This window comes from Ambystoma mexicanum, chromosome 11 (genome assembly GCF_040938575.1).
Source record: "Ambystoma mexicanum isolate Mex_15411 chromosome 11, UKY_AmexF1_1, whole genome shotgun sequence".
In the NCBI taxonomy this organism is placed as follows: domain Eukaryota; kingdom Metazoa; phylum Chordata; class Amphibia; order Caudata; family Ambystomatidae; genus Ambystoma; species Ambystoma mexicanum.
In genome coordinates, this window is record NC_090934.1 from 1,198,972,681 (window position 1) to 1,198,988,889 (window position 16,209).

At 45.9% G+C, this 16,209-nt stretch overlaps 1 protein-coding gene across 7 annotated transcripts in view; it reads right to left on the minus strand.

Moving 5' to 3' along the window:
- Window positions 1-16,209, minus strand: part of SIN3A (SIN3 transcription regulator family member A) — a 1,166,566-nt gene that overhangs the window by 1,135,078 nt on the left and 15,279 nt on the right. For 4 of the 7 annotated variants that reach the window (XM_069624555.1, XM_069624551.1, XM_069624554.1 and 1 more), the window contains exon 1: window positions 2,053-2,258. The exons of the other annotated variants lie outside the window; for them this stretch is intronic. The gene's annotated coding sequence lies outside the window, so the exon portion shown is untranslated. Of the gene's footprint in view, window positions 1-2,052; window positions 2,259-16,209 lie in introns of those variants that run through there. 7 annotated transcript variants of the gene reach the window in all.

Consider the following 16,209-nt stretch of genomic DNA (forward strand, 5'->3'; position numbering starts at 1 on the left):
CCCATTGGGTGTCTCCTCTCCTTAACAGCCTATTGGGACCAGCAGGCTTTAGCCGGCCCCCTCACCAAAGGCCCACCCCTGGGCCCATGTCTGTTTCAGGTACACTTCCCACCCCGCAGTTCCCTGTGAGGTGTGCCTCCCAGCCCCGGTCCCGTGATGGTGTGTGCCTCGCCCCCACCCCATTCCCCATGAAGTTGTGTACCCCCCCTTCTGGCCCCCTTGGTGTCCTCCGCCTGCTGCTGCCGCCCTGCAAAATGCCTAATTTACTTTTTGCATTTCAATGCTGCTGCTGCTGCCGCCGCCCTGCAACAAGTGGTTAGGCACCATGTATCTGCCACCTAATTGACTTTTGCATTTGTACGCTGATGCTGCCACCCTGCAGCATGGAGTTAGGCACTGTGTATCTGCCGCCTAATTGACTTGTGCATTTGTATGCTTCTGCCGCCCTGCAGCATGTGGTTAGGCACCATGTATCTGCGCATTCTGAACTCTCTTCTGCACTTTGCGTGTGATGTATTACTTCTGTATGTTCCTATATGATGTAATCACCTCCTGCGCTTCCTTTCACCTGAAGCACTGTAACCAATCTCTTAAGTATAAGCATCTAGATACCTCTAGGTTTCGTGCACTATATAAATAAAATAAATAAAACGCGGATGGGAATAGTTTATTGTGCCCAAGGACTAATTCGATATTCACGACAGGAAGCGGCGCCTTGCACCATGAACAGCCCATCTTAAAAAAGCAGGTGCTTTTACAATTTGTCTAGGGTACAGGAATCGTTCCACTTCCTCCAGTTTTGCCTGGCGTATGCCTCAGGAAAAAACACATACTACCAATGTTGACAAGAGGGGTGTTTAGGCATGCCCGTGCGTGGCTTTCTTATACATTAGCGTTTAGGCATGCCCGTGCGTGGCTTTCTTATACATTAGCTTTGTCTCCTTTGCACTCAGCGCTTTGCATCGATTTCTCTTTTACATGGGTTACTATGAACTTATTTTAGTAGTCGTAAGAATAGTTTATCTGCGTGTAGGATACTTTATTGGAACGGAATTTGAATATTTTCAAGAACGACAGAATTTGACACTCGTCCATGGCATTTTTATTAAATGCAGGTTTACAAGTTGGCACGGCCTACACGCACTTTGAACCCAATAGAGAAAACAATTTCTCCAGTTCCCAACCGGATCGCTAAGTTCCCTTTAGTATTGAGTTAACACGGTCATCCCAAACATTGCCTGCAAAGGGGCGAGTGAATCCGAACCCGCGATCTCCCCAAACCCGCTCGTCCGTCCCAACGAGCAACGAACACATATCCAATCACGGACGAAACACTTCCCCCAAGGACTAGAGTACCGCCCACTGTCCAAGAGCCGTATTCCCCGCGCGGAAGAAAAAAAATACACAAGCCACGCCTACAAATCCTAGCCACGCCCCAGTCACTACAAGGTTTTTTCCCCCCTCAGCACCCTTAAGCATCTTTTCAAGAATCAGACAGGCAACGCCCACAACACAGGATACACCCCCCTCGTCAAAAGCAAGCATGCACCAGAAAACATGCTCCAGCCTCTCCGCGTATAAAACCAACCCACGACTCCGCCCACCTGTCAGGGTTCGCCTCCGGAAGAGCTCAGTACCGCATCTACAACTTTGTGAAAGCATGCGAAAAACAGCCCACGACTGAAGACCCGCCCTTGTGGAAACTTTACTCCGCCCCCTTACCAAACAAAACTATACTCTAGCCCCACCCATACTTCCGTTTCAACCCCTAGGATTGCTCAGTCACGCCTCCTCCCGCTGTACACAACAGGAACATAAGTCCGCCCATATAGGAAGCACCACCCAGACGCCTGTCCTGCCCCGCCTCCTCCCGCGAGCCCTCGGAGCTGCACAATAACGGCTCGAGCCAGGCCCCCTAAACCTCGGCGCGAGCTGTGGCAGAACAGTGCACTTAAAGGATTGCAGATTGGCACAAGCGTAAGGCGCCAGATGCGACCAGGGGTCACTGGACGTCCGATCAACACCTTCTAACCTCCAGGCAGCCACACTCACCTCAGACCCTGCTCCCATCTCCTGCTGTTCTCTCCATGGTTCTGGCTCCGAGCCCGGCCGCCGCCTCCGCAAAGCTCGCCCCTCTTGTGCTGTGCCCGCCTCCTAGCTCAGCACCGCTTGGGCCAGGGACACGGCGCCGCACAGCGAAGATGGAGTAACCGTCTCTCGCCCGCTTCACTGTCACCCGGGAAATCCCGCCTCTCCCCCCTCCTGCAGCCGCTTGCGTGCACACATGAGACGTGCTATCCCACTGGACACTGTCATTGTCTCTCAACGCCCTTTCTGTAAGCTCATCCAACCATCGGCCGCTTTAAGGGCGGGACTTACTCCTGGCTCTCACTATTGGCAGGATCGGGTTCTGCTAAGCCGAGGAAGGTAATTGGTGTCGTAGAAAATGTCCGTAAAGGAAATGGAAGAAAAGCCACGCCTACTGATAATACTGTCCGTCATACATACGCCCCACCTATGCCGTATAATCACACTGGTCGGTGGCGATAAGGAGGTGTGGTTTCAAGGAGCTAAACCCACTGAGCGCTTAAAGCACAAGGCCCAGGCTGCCCAAGCGCGCCCTTCAGTGGCATGTTTACATCCCGAGAGGCTACTTTTGAGCGCGCGCTGTTGCACCGGCAGTCTCTTCACCGGTCAATGCCCCCTCTGACTGAAACAAGAAGCTCTAGAGCACAGCTAGCTGTATGGGCCACTCCACAAGTGTAGGTGGAATACGACTTTTTCCAAAATACGTTGGGAAATTATTAACGCGGAGCACTCGGTAGATACATATTCTAAATGCCCAGCGCTTGCCAGAAAACAGCTACCGCAAAAATGCTTTTCTTACCTTCCTATTATGTACGATGACCGGTTAAGTATGCAAGCAAATAATACGACCTACCACCATGCAATACGATTTACAACAAATACAGGTTGGGGGGATGGGAGGGAGCATAGACAAACTGCTCAGACACGAGATGCCTGTACACATGAGGACTGTGGCAATCCTCTTCCTGCACTACTCACTGTATCCGCATGCCGTGTGTTGTAGTTTGTACACCGTGCAGGCACAATAAGGCGTGACTAGCGGACAAACACCAACCCGCTGATGCCATGCCTCCAAGAAGCCTGAAATTGCCCCGATCTCTCTTCAGTGTAACACTGACGATAAAGGACAATACAGGAAACTGCATTAACAAAACAGTTTCTTAAATACATTGCATAAAGCGTCACGCATTGTTTCCATCACTTGCAACTCATGTTTGTTAAGTGGGTTTCTTAAATGTCATAGTCGAAAGATTCGGGAAGGATGTCATAGCCGTTTTATCGCAGGGTCTGACCCTTAACGTTTTTTCTGCACTAGCTTACTGGTCACCGAAGAAATAACCTAAATTCATAAATTAAGAACAGAGGGGTGTTTAATTGTTATACTTATTTAATGTTCCTCCTTTAACAACAAAAAAATAATAAGCTTTGCAATGCAGCTAGTGGAGAGGTAGTTAAAAAAAAAACAACACCCCCTTATCTACAATCATTTTTTCCCATGGTACAGCAATGACTTCAAGGAAAGGGTGGGGTGGGGGCATAAGGAGGATGGTATACGAACAAGGAAGGTGGTGGGGAAATGGCTAAGCAGCAACCACACGAGGAGTTGAGAATAAGAAAGATACAAGAGGACATATATGGAGAAATGATGAGTAATGAAGGGGAGACATGAAGGGAAAAGGGATAAGAAGGCTTAAGGTTTAAAGATTGTGGTGCCAAAAGGCTGTTGCTGAATCTGAAGACCACGCCTGGCCATACGGGCTGGGCGTGTCGCTCCCCGTAGCTCTGGTCTTTCTTTGGCATTTCCCCAGTTTTATCTCCTTGGTCCACCGCCTTGGTGTAGGAAGCTGATGTTGCCCAAAAAGGTCTTTGGAGCATACCCCTTAAGTCTCCTGTTCGTTTTGGCCATCCTAGGTCTTCCTCATCGTAGTTATTGTGCGACCATCTTCTGCTGGTGTGCGGCCCACCTTTAACCATAAAGCCCCTGAGGCCTGCTTTACCGAGTTCCTCGGTCTTCTAAGCACCATCAGCTTATAGCTGGATGGTCCCGCTTTTAAGAAGACAGGTTCTTTTTTTTTGTCTTCCACCTGGGTCATTGCTGGTCCAGGTTTCAAGTCCCAGACTGTTTGGATAATGTAAACCATACCTGGAAAAGACGAGTGGTACTAACTAGGTGGTTTCAGGCATCCCGAATGTTCATTTTAAAACCACTCGGCGTGAGTACTTAGTTCTACGCTGGTGGTTTATTCAAGCGATTGACCCTCAGGGGGAAGAGCACTGTAGGTATTTTCTGACTGTTTGCCCATTCCTTTGTACTGGGTCTGAATCCTGCTTTGCCACATCTCCTCCGCAGTGGCGTTGCTGGGGGGGGGGGGTCTAGGTGGGCCGAGGACCCCCTGTGAAACCCTGTGCCCCCCCTTGTGACCCTCTACCTAAGACGAGCAGTGACCATGTTCTCCCCTTACTTTTGTCTGTGCCCCTCTAATTTTGTCTTTGGCCCCCTCTGTGCCCCTCCTAAATTTGATTCCTGGTGACGCCACTGCTCCTCTGGTGTCAGCAATGCCTCGAAAGCTCTAAAGCTCTTCTTTAGGGTTTCATCTCTTGCTGCCCGAGGCTGGTTGCCGCCCTCTCTGAACCCATGGGTAGAACTGGGAAGTACCTCCCTTTTCCCCGTACACGCAATCAGGCCTACTAACTTTAGCCTTCAATTCCTATAAGGAGCTTTTAACTCACCTGAAACTCTTCTGAAAGTGAGGTTAGAGGTACTTGCCTGCCTCTGGGCATGTTTCCTGTATCCACATAGGGCTCAGACAGATTTTAAGCTAAAGAATGGAATTATCCATGATACTATGTCCTAGATGTTAGGAATATTGAGACTATTGGTTATTGGCAATTTGGGTGATGTTACAAATATAAAACTGTGTTTCAAATGTCAGGTTCCCCATTCACTATGTGATATGTGTCTATCACTAAACTGCAGACTTAACTTGTAGTATTGAGGTGAGACGTTTCTTCACTGACAATTTACTACATACATTGTGTATATTAACTATGTGTCTTGTCGAATTAGCCATCAGACATAATGGATATAATTTCTGTGTAACCTAATATAGGTGTATACTTTTTTCAGTATACCACTCTGATGTGGTTTCTTTGGTTAACTGTGGATTCATTGTACCTCAGCGCAAGTCTACTTCCCCACCAGGCAGTCAACCCAGACTGCTCTGCCACAGCTAGCTACTGTCGAGAAGTATGGTTTATCTTTTAGGTTGGGTGCACTGCCCCACCTCTTAGATGGTGGCAAAGCCCTAACAAGAGTCGTGCAAAAATCTACCCCGCAAAAGGCTATGAAAAACCCAATAGAGTACGGCAGAGGCAAAAATGTACATCTCTAATTACACCCCAACTCAATTAAAGAAGGACGTTAAGAATGAACTTTTCTATCAAATTAGTTCCACTATACATATCATTTACAAGTTTATCAGAACCACAACTTTAGAAACACATTCAACAGAGTGTCAGTGATCCTACATACCGCATGTTAGTGAAATATCCCAGAGTGCTCTGTCAATACTGTAATGGGGCAATTGTTGACTAGAGAGCATGATCAGGCTCTGCACCCTGCCTCCCTCAGAAGAAACACAATTATAAGATAAGGACACATTTGAAACTGCACTTTAAATTCTCCTGGAAATGCAGCTGGCACATAGAATAGTTAGTTCCACTACGCAAGTAGGGGACAGTTAAGGCATTACCTTGCACAATTAGTGTGTTTTAAAATAGAATAGACTATGTGACAGGAAGGCGTGTACCCAAGATAGGGGCTCACTACACAAATAGGGCAGAACAACTGTAGGCAGGATCAGGGTGCGGCTACCCATACGTAGAATATCACGCGATAGGCATGCACCAGGACTCAGTAGACAGCAAAATAAATGTGTCCTGCAGAGGAAAACGCGTGACAAGCAGCTGCCATTTCAAAATGGCACTAAACACAGCAGATAATTAAACTCTGCAGCTTTAAAAAAAAGCCCAAGTTAAACACACTATTTGAAGAAATACAGTTAATTCAAGGAAATGCTGTGGTAGCTGGACATAGCTGCTTCCAAGGAATGTGAAAACCCAAAGCTTCGTAGGGGAGGGTTACATGGCAGAACAAAATACCATTGTGTGCATCCAGCTGTCAAGGAAAATTAAGTTAGATAATACGGCAGACCATTTCAAGTCTATGGGACGGACTGAAAATCCCAGGAAGTTCATAAGTAGTTGGCAGATATGTCTCTGCGATCGGCTAGGCATGACAGAGAAACGCAATGCGACTAAAAAGACAAGTAATTACCATGCACATGGTGAAAGCAGAATTATTCGTCAAGACCAGGATGGCGTGGTTGCAAGAACAGGTCCTTGAGACTGGAGATATCATAGCAGGGACAATATGGGCAGTTTAATTTAATTAGGAACAAAGGCGGTACGCTTGTCTTCTCCTCCCATCTACATAAAAGATGTCATCATGCAGCCATTTCCTGAAGAGTGTGACCGCATGCTAACCGATGAGCATGTGTCTTGTCACAACAGATGTAATTTAGAGCCTACTAATATTTAAGCATGATGAGGTAGGACATTTTTATGGGATGGTTTATGGGTGAGATCTTAGATAGGAATTGTCCAATCATTAGTTGTGGACATATAGAATTATATATGTAGCTTAGTAGAGGGAGCCAATGACCAGGAGCGATAGGTTTTCATAACGGTGACATCAAAATGCCTATACAAACTGCGGTTTCCTGTTGAGTGGTGAAAAAATACTTGAGTGTGAGCTTGGCTATCAATCTTGTTTTTCCCCTAGTTTATATTGCAATTAGAACTAGGTTACCTTGCATTTGGCATACCACAATCATTCTGAGTTGTCTCTTTTTTTTGGGGCAAATACCAGTTAGAGGGCCATTTGGCCTTTGACCTCTAGTTTTCAATACACATTTAGATACTTTGGAAACAATGTAGTATTTGACTGTAGGAGGAAATCATGACCTATAACAGATGAACGCAGTAAAGCCAAAAGGGACAATATCATTTGGCTTTGATCAAACTTTAAAAAAAGGAGGGGGGGGGGGCACTCGAGAGCCAGAGGAAGCGTGGTGATGCTGCTCTGTTGAAGGTGGGCCCAATTTCACAATTATATACTGCTTATCTTGCTTGGCTCGAAACCTAACCTCAAGCGATGACAAGCTCAACCCAGAGACATCGGACTGGTGCTGATTCCAACCGCTCAGATAGACAGGGAATAGCATACGCAAGGACAACATACTAAAGGCCACCCTGTGTCTGTAGAGAGATGGTGGCTCCAGTGCGTGCATCCCGGTAAGAGCCTGTGCATGAGGCGGTCTACAGGATAAAGTTAAACCAACTGGCTCCTCTCACTGTGCGGCACAGCGCTGCTGAACCGACACCCATCGCTGAGGAAATATCGTGGGCACACCCCCCCCCATGGCAATGTTTCCCTTCATTCCTGCGCTGCCCGGGCCACACAAACTAACGTAATGCAGTAGGCTCCCTGCAAAGCACATCCGCTTGGGATCACACAACACCCTTACAACACGAACGCAGAGGTACCCGCAAGAAGAAAACAGCAGAGGTAAGACACCCCTCCCACCACAGCACCGACTGTTTGGCCGTCACAACGCCAGGCCACTAAGTCAGCAACACCCCGTGGTGAAGGCTAGGGGGGATTTGGGCCCCACTGCAGGACGCCGACTTGGACTGGCAGGGGCATCTGGGCCAGGCAAGCCTCACAGCCAACACAAACAACGGAACCAGATACAGTGGAGCATTAGACCACACAGCAGGCAACACTGGGGAAGGTGAGGGACGCATGGCAGCCTTTTGAATAACGCATCAATGGAAAGCGAACATTACGGCCACAGTGACCCTCCAGTCTCATATACCGACAAACTTATAGGCACGTGGCAGCAACACTAAACAGCAGTGAGGCCGCCTACCACCTTGCACTCTAATAACTGCTGGCAGGGGAACCCCCTATCACTGCAGTCACGGAATTCCTGCTTTCCACCCGGTCCGCATATACTGCAAGATCCCAGGTCCTGCTCAATCTCCCTGAGAACCCTCATTAGCAGGGCAAAGCACCCCCTTCCACTGTTAATTTGCCGATAACCGAAGGACTGAGGCCTGGATACAGTGAAGCACCCCAACTAACCAGAAGCTGCCTTAAGTCAAAACTCCATTACGGACAAACGCCCAGCACAGACGGCAAGATTCATCAAAACACACCCAAAGGTCACATACATTCATTCTAACTCTCAACCCAAGGGGACACTTCGAAATATATCTCCACCCCTACATGTACTAACTCCACAAGCTTGGCCCGGAGACTGCTGGACGTGCCTCCGGGGGATAAGGGGGTGCAGCAGTTTTGACCGCACCAAGCAACCACAGGAAGTATCTTTGAACGACAGCTGAATACAGGGTACTGCGTACCCCTCCACTTGGTCGCCGGCCTGCCACTGGGGCACGGTAAAGAATCCAACTGAAAACAACACCGGCAGAAGCAGTGCTCCAAGCTCAATAGAACTACCTGCACGCTGATCTACACGTCAGTCCATCAAGATGGATGTACAAAATCAGTTACAAACACTCCTTACAGAAATGAAAGTGATAGGCCACAGCACGCAAGAAACAAACGTCACAGTCCTGGAAATCAAGCCTGACATTCAGGACATGCAGACCCGACTAAATGCCCAGACAGAACGCACAACCGACAACGAACAATGGATCAATGCACTCGAGGATAAGTGCAGTGGCTGCCACAGAGCTTGACGGCCTCAATACGGAAGTACAACACCTCAGGCGAAAGTTTAGGACCAGGAAAATCACTCATGGAGTAACAACCTTCGCCTCAACGGCCTCTCCAAACAGGCAGGGGGGGGTCAGACCTCGAGGCTTATGTATATTGCTTCTTTCAAGAGCATCTACATATACAAGGATACATGTAATTGAAAGAATCCACAGGGCCCTGAGACCGTCGACCGGAGATCACCCAGGGCCCATCACGATGCGGCGCCTCAACTTCCAACACAAGACTGCCATACTATGTACCTAGAGAGCTGCTGGCACCATTTGCCCGGAAGGGTCAGAAATCCGAATCTTTATTGATTATTCTGATGAAGTATCCCGATGGAGGAAGATATTTGCCCCATTATTTACTGCACTTCAAGGCACAAAGCACAAATTCTATTTGAAATTCCTCGCAATCTGGTGCATCCAAATGAATTAAAAAAAAAGTGCACTCTTTCGATGATCCAGAGGACGCTTGGCGACTACTGCCACAGCAGGATCTTGTCTCTACAGACTGCCCCCACCTGAACAGGGGACGAAAGACCAACCCATCAATTGGACGCTTCACAATGGCACCTTCAACAACAGCGACCGAGGAGCAAGCGGCAATGCTCCGGCAGATGCCCAAATGGATCCGACCGCAAGGACTCTCGACCACCAACATGATGTCTCCCGCTCCACTGTGCTTTCATCCAATTAACAACGACACACAAATCCAAGTATAACTCTTCCTTGTGCACTCAAATGAGACTCCAAGGAAGAGAATATACAACCTACGTTACCATGTCTAAGATTCCCTAGACGAGACAACCCATGCAGATGTTGAAGCTACTCCTTCAAAGGTGAGCCGTCCCCAACACCCCACCCCCCACAGGGACACCCAGCATCACTGGTTGCCCCAGACGAATTTCTCCAGCATGCCATGGGGGCGAGTGAGATTGGTATTGTCTCTCACACACCCCCAATTCATGGGTTCTTAGGAAGTTGTATTGGGATACCGTTGGTTTATCCCAATGTTGATGTTATGGCCCACATGTTTGAGGCAGTGTTTGGTTAGTTGAGGTTCTTAACCACACATACACACACATTGTTTGATCTAAATTGCTATCTCAGGTATAACCATACCAATGCTCATTCAACCCCACTCACACAGCAGCCTAGACCCCATTGGAATGGCTGAACTACGCCTAGTGACAATTAATGTACAAGAGTTAGGTCACCCAATCAAAAGACGGAGAATCCTCAACTACCTGAGAGACACACAGAACAATATTGCTTATCTACGAGAAACACACCTTGATGGGCATGAATCAGGGAAATTAAACCAAGGGTGGGTAGGGATATACGCCCACTCACCGCATAGAGGTAAAAGAGGAGTCTCAATCCTAATTCACAAGCACCTCCTGTTCCAACTACTCCACACCCTCTTAGATAAAGATAATAGATATGTTCTGATCCAGGGCCTGATTCGACAACACCCCCTAACTCTCTTGAACATATACGCCCTAACCAAGGATATGCCCACGTTCTTCACTCAGGTTTTTGCAAAATGTGCACAATACATGGGGACTCTCACACTTATTGGAGGGGATTGGAACACAATTCAAGATGCGACACTGGACCACTAGGGCACTCCCCTATCACAACCCCCAACTCCACGCAAACGTGCTACCCCACTATCCCTCATGTCCGACTTGGGTCTAACCGATATATGGCCGACTCTTCATCCACAACTCCTCGATTATACTTTCTATTCAAAGTGCCATAAATCATACTCTAGGTTGGACTACTGAGTGGCCCCGTGAAAGCCCCATTACAAATAAAACAATCTATGGTATCATGCACAGGTACTCCTTCATGTAGGACTTCCCGGGGTCCCACCCGATAGGCCACCTTGGGGCTTAAATTTAAGAGCATTGGCATAGCCAGATTTTCTCAAACACCTCAAGGAAGACACAGACCTATTCTGTGAAACCAGCCTGACCCCAGATTATTCACCCGCCACCTGATGGGATGCATTTAAAGCCTTCCTCAGAGGGCAATGCATTTCGGATTGGCCCACAAGATAAATAAATGTAAGGAACAAGAAAATCGGATCACTGCTGACATCCCACTAGCAGAATCCCAACATAAGCAGACCCCGAGACCCCACCACATACGCTCGACTTAACAAATTAAGAATGGAGCTCAAACAAATCACTTCCCAACGGAAGCAAAAATCATGCATTAGCTGGCCGCAGACCTACTACCAAGACACTGACAGACCTCTCCACCTGATGGTGCTAGCCCTCTGCACCAGACAATCCTCCCAACACATACCTGCCATCTGTGATCGCACCAAGAATCTGCTAACTAACGAAAAAGACATTAACAGCCACTTTGCAGAATATTATGGTGAACTATACTCTAACCCGAACCCAGTTTCCCCAGATTATATTGATACGTTCTTAGACATGCTTCAACTTAGGTCAATTAACGACTTGCAAAAATTAAAACTCGAGACACCAATCACTGAAGATGAAATTACCCAAGCTATCTCTTCACTAACAGCGGGAAAAGCGTCCCCATATATCTATATAAAGCAATGAGAGACCACCTTGCCCCATTGCTGGAAAAAGTATTTGCTGAGTCAGTGACCCAGGGTCATGTACCAGGGTCGATGCTGGAGGCCAATATAATTGTCTTTCATAAAGAAGGCCGTGACCCAAAGGACTGTGGATCATACCGTCCGATATCGCCAATCAACGCAGACGCCAAGATATTGGCTAACTGCCTCGCACGCAGAATAAAGAAAAGTCTACCACATCTCATCCATAAATATCAAACAGGCTTTATCGCGGGTCACCACTGAGTGGACAATTTTAGGCGATTGTTGCATGTACACGCCGGACGAGATGATCCAGACGAAATGGTACTTATGGTCGACGCTGAAAAAAGCATTCGATAAGGTCAGTTGGGATTTTAAGTTTAGGGCACTCACAGCTTATGGTTTCCCACCAACGCTTCTGAGGCTAATAAGACTACTATGTACTAACCCCCAAACCTTGGTGTCCACTAACAGGACAGCCTCAAACAGGTTTACTCTATACTCAGGCACCAGACAAGGATGTCCCCTCTCCACCCTTTTATATGCTCTATCCATTGAGCCAATAGCGGAGAAACTACACACGGACCCACTACGGAGCAGAGTGATAAGAGAGTCAAAACAACACTGTATGCTGACGACCTCTTGATTTATGTTAGCAACCCTGCAGTCTCGCTCCCACGCTTGCACCAACTGCTAGATGAATATGGACCTATGGCAGGATACAAAGTAAACTGGACAAAATCAGAGATTCTTCCCCTCAGACCCGATTTACCATGGGACCCAGGCAGAGTGGCTCCTTTTCGCCTCCAACTGCAATACATCTAATACCTGGGGGTCTATATTACCCCGTCCATCCAAAAAATTGCTGACTTGAACTACCCACCAACCCGGACTAAGATTAAATTGGACCTTCTTAGATGAAACACACTCCCACTTTCACTGGCAGGCTGCATCAACGCCTTTAAAATGAACTCCCTCCCAAAACTCATATCTAGCATTGATGCTACCCTGTGCCCCATCACAACAAATGTACAAAGATCTAGACTCACAACTAGCCAAATTAATCTGGAGAGGCAAAAAGGTAAGGCTACTGCTTGAAGTCATCCAGGCCTCCAAAAACGATGGGGTATTAGCAGTACCAACCTGGCGGACCAATTACCAGGCAGCCTAACTATGCTGGGCCAAAAGATGGTTTGATACATCAGACACGTCCAGTTGGAGGTCAATTGAACTCTCCATAATTGCACCATATACCCCAGCAGAAATCCTGCCATTCCACTAAATAAACGACCTACGCGTATAGACTCTCACCCGATTATAAGCCCAACACTGACACAAAGGCATAAGATGAGACAACTACAGGGCTCAGAACCAGGCGGCTCCAGTCTGGATCAGCATACGAGCAGTCCTTTCGATCGGCCTAGACCACACGTTACATAAGTACCAAGACTCCTTCTGGTCTGAGATCAGAGTACAAGACTTATACGTCGGGGCACACCAATGGGGTTCCAAGATGCTAGCAAAATACTCATGCTCCAACACACAGAGTGGCTACACTACCTCACTTTACGAGAGGTCATCAGATCCAACACAACCACCCAGACATTACAGAATACCCCATCGGCGGGCAAATTTGAAATGGGGCAAAATCCAACCGAATTCCTACGAATACGCTCATTCTAGACCATATGTACCACGAACAATATCAAACGTAACATAACTCTTGCAGCACAATGGTCCAACGACCTTGACACACCAATAGGTGGTGGTGACATATATGACTGCTTCGAAAACATAACGTCATCATCACACAACATCTGCAACAGAGAAATTCTGTACAAGATGATCGAAGGGCTTTACTTCACGCCCAGTAAACTCCACCGTATGGGCCCCATTCTCCTGCATGCTGGCGACAATCCAAAGAGATGGGTACGATAGGCCATATCATGTGGACATGCCCACGGATTAAAACATACTGGGAAACAATACACAGAATGATTACCCAAATCTCCAACTTGATGATTGACCTGGCCCCAGGACTAATGCTGTTTGGTGCAGATGAAGCGGATTGGCACACAGACCCAACCATAAGAAAACTGACACACAATCCTTTTCTCGGCATGCAAGCTCTTTATCATGCAATGGAAAGTAGCCAAAGGCCCTGCCAAACAACCATGCTTAATGATGATTTCTAAGATCTGCTTGTTAGAATGCTCCGTTATGAGACGTTGTGGCAGACCTATTTAGAGACACAAACATTGAAAAAAGGCAGACTGACGTGTAAGGCTCCTATAATTGTACATCCCTTGCAGCTGAGGCTCCTATCAAGTCACAAACACTACCGTATTCAGTCCTTCCCCACACATTACCCCTGTCACAGGAAACAGTTAACTAAGAAAGGAGGCTAAAAGCTCTTACGGATGATCCCTATCAGAGTACCTGAGAATAGATGGCCAGAAAATATGACAATGTGTGTGTATTATTGTTTTGTTCACTAGTACAAATTTGGTTACACCTTTTGTTTTGGGAGGGGGGTGGGTGAACTATTAGCAATATTCTTGTTCAGTATGTGAGGAGGAGGAAGGAGGGCGGCAGGGGGTATGGATTGCTGATGTTACTACCCGGCCTATGTTCCAGGCAGACGTGTCATGTAAAATTGTCATTTTCTGGCAAAGTATAAAAAAAAAAAACTAAAAGCGGAGCAACCTTAGAAGCAAATCAATGTGTGATTGGGAAAGCAGACATATCCAGATCTTTGGAAACTGGAGTTGTCCAGGAGTAATTGAAAGAATTAAACAGTTTGAATAAATAATATTTTGAAGCAATTGAAAAGCTTAACAGCAATACATAGATTATAATAAGATCTTCATATAAGGGATGAAATGTAGTCAACGGGGGCAAGAAACAGTATAAAGAGTAAATCTCATGAAAATTGACAGATGGGAATTGTTATTGGAAATCCTTAATGGCTTTTTAACCACCCATGGTAGAATTAATAGAAGACGCGATGGCCATCAATGAGCTAGATTATGTTAAAACAAAATGTATTCTACAATGATCCCATGCTTCTATAACTTGCAAAGGTGCTTAGGTATCTAGCATCACCACCTAGAAATTCAACAATTTACTCCCAAGTATCATTTTGTTGAACATATATGTTAATTTATCTCAAGTTCTTATTTACATGTGTATAAACATTACCTACATATATACAAAACATCAAGAACTTTTTTTAAATTATTTTTTACTCAAGGACAGAGTATCTGCGTGGCAAAGAAACTATGTTTTTATTACAGTGGACACCAAATCATTATACACATGCACACAGCACCGGGAAGATTTGAATGCTAGGATAGCCTTCTTGGACACACACATGGGTGAGATATCCTGAACAAACCATGATGGTGATGCAAATGCTGGAGATAGGATTATATAAAAGTTTTGCTTAATGATATGCATGTATGGTGGCAGCATAAATGGATGGGCCTGTATTGATGAACCTCAACGTTTATTATCCAGGATGGCACCATGAGGCTTTCCAAATATACCGTAATGTTTTTAATCAGAATTACATTTGCTGGAATGTACCTACGCATGGAATAAGGAATCCAGGATCTACTTAGATTTGGCAATCAAGATGATGAACATTAGTTTGAATAGACAATAACATTGTAAATCAACATTGTGCAATTCTATACTATATGCACATTCTTCCTCAACTAAATGAAAAATCTCTTATGGGAAATTATCACAAGCACACAGGAACTGCGAACTGGGTTAAGACTACAAGCAAGAAAAACATTAGATCCCGAATCCAGAACCTTAGATATCCATAGCAGTCTCCAAGATCAAGGGAGAATGCAAAATGCATCAAGGGATATATGAATAAGAAAAAATATTTCAGACAAAAGGACTCCTCCAAAGTGAAGAATGAGATTTTATTCCATAACCATACACAGTAAAGAAGCCAACACGATCAGATGCATACTTAATTATCACTGCTGTATATTGTGATTAGATGAAGACCGAAAAGATACATTAGAAAAAATACCATGCTTCCTTGAGGAATTACCATTAATTAAAGATTGGTTACTTAAAGTAACTGCATGTCAACCTGACCGAAATACAATATGGTTACCTTCACCAGTAAAAGACTTACAAAGCTGCAGTCAATGTTCTGGATGCAAGTATGGCATGAATAAATGCAAGCAATATTTACAAACACGGGACAGTAGGAAGTGATATATAAAATCAACCATTAACTGCAATAGTGTATATGTGGTATATGCCCTAACCTGCCCCGTTATCTTGCATGCATAGGGAGCACTCTAAATAAATTAAACATGAGAATCCAAGAACATCTATGAGCTACAAAGGAAACAAATATACTTTATCATATGACAATTCTCTTTTAGAATCATCACAATAGTGATGTAAAATGATGGTGCTTTGCTGACCTGAAGAACAGAGAAACACATCGAAGAAGAGGGAATTGTGAAGTTACATTGAGAAAAGAGGTGTTTTAAGATATTAGGATTGAAAGCAATGACACAAACAGAACTAAACATTTCAGAAGGCCTGTACATATTTCTGAGTTAGGAGATTAAAAATAAGACTGCAATTTGGTCCTGCCTCATCGTTCTTCTCCACATGGAGAAGAATGTGGCCTAGGTTTCTGTTCTGTATAG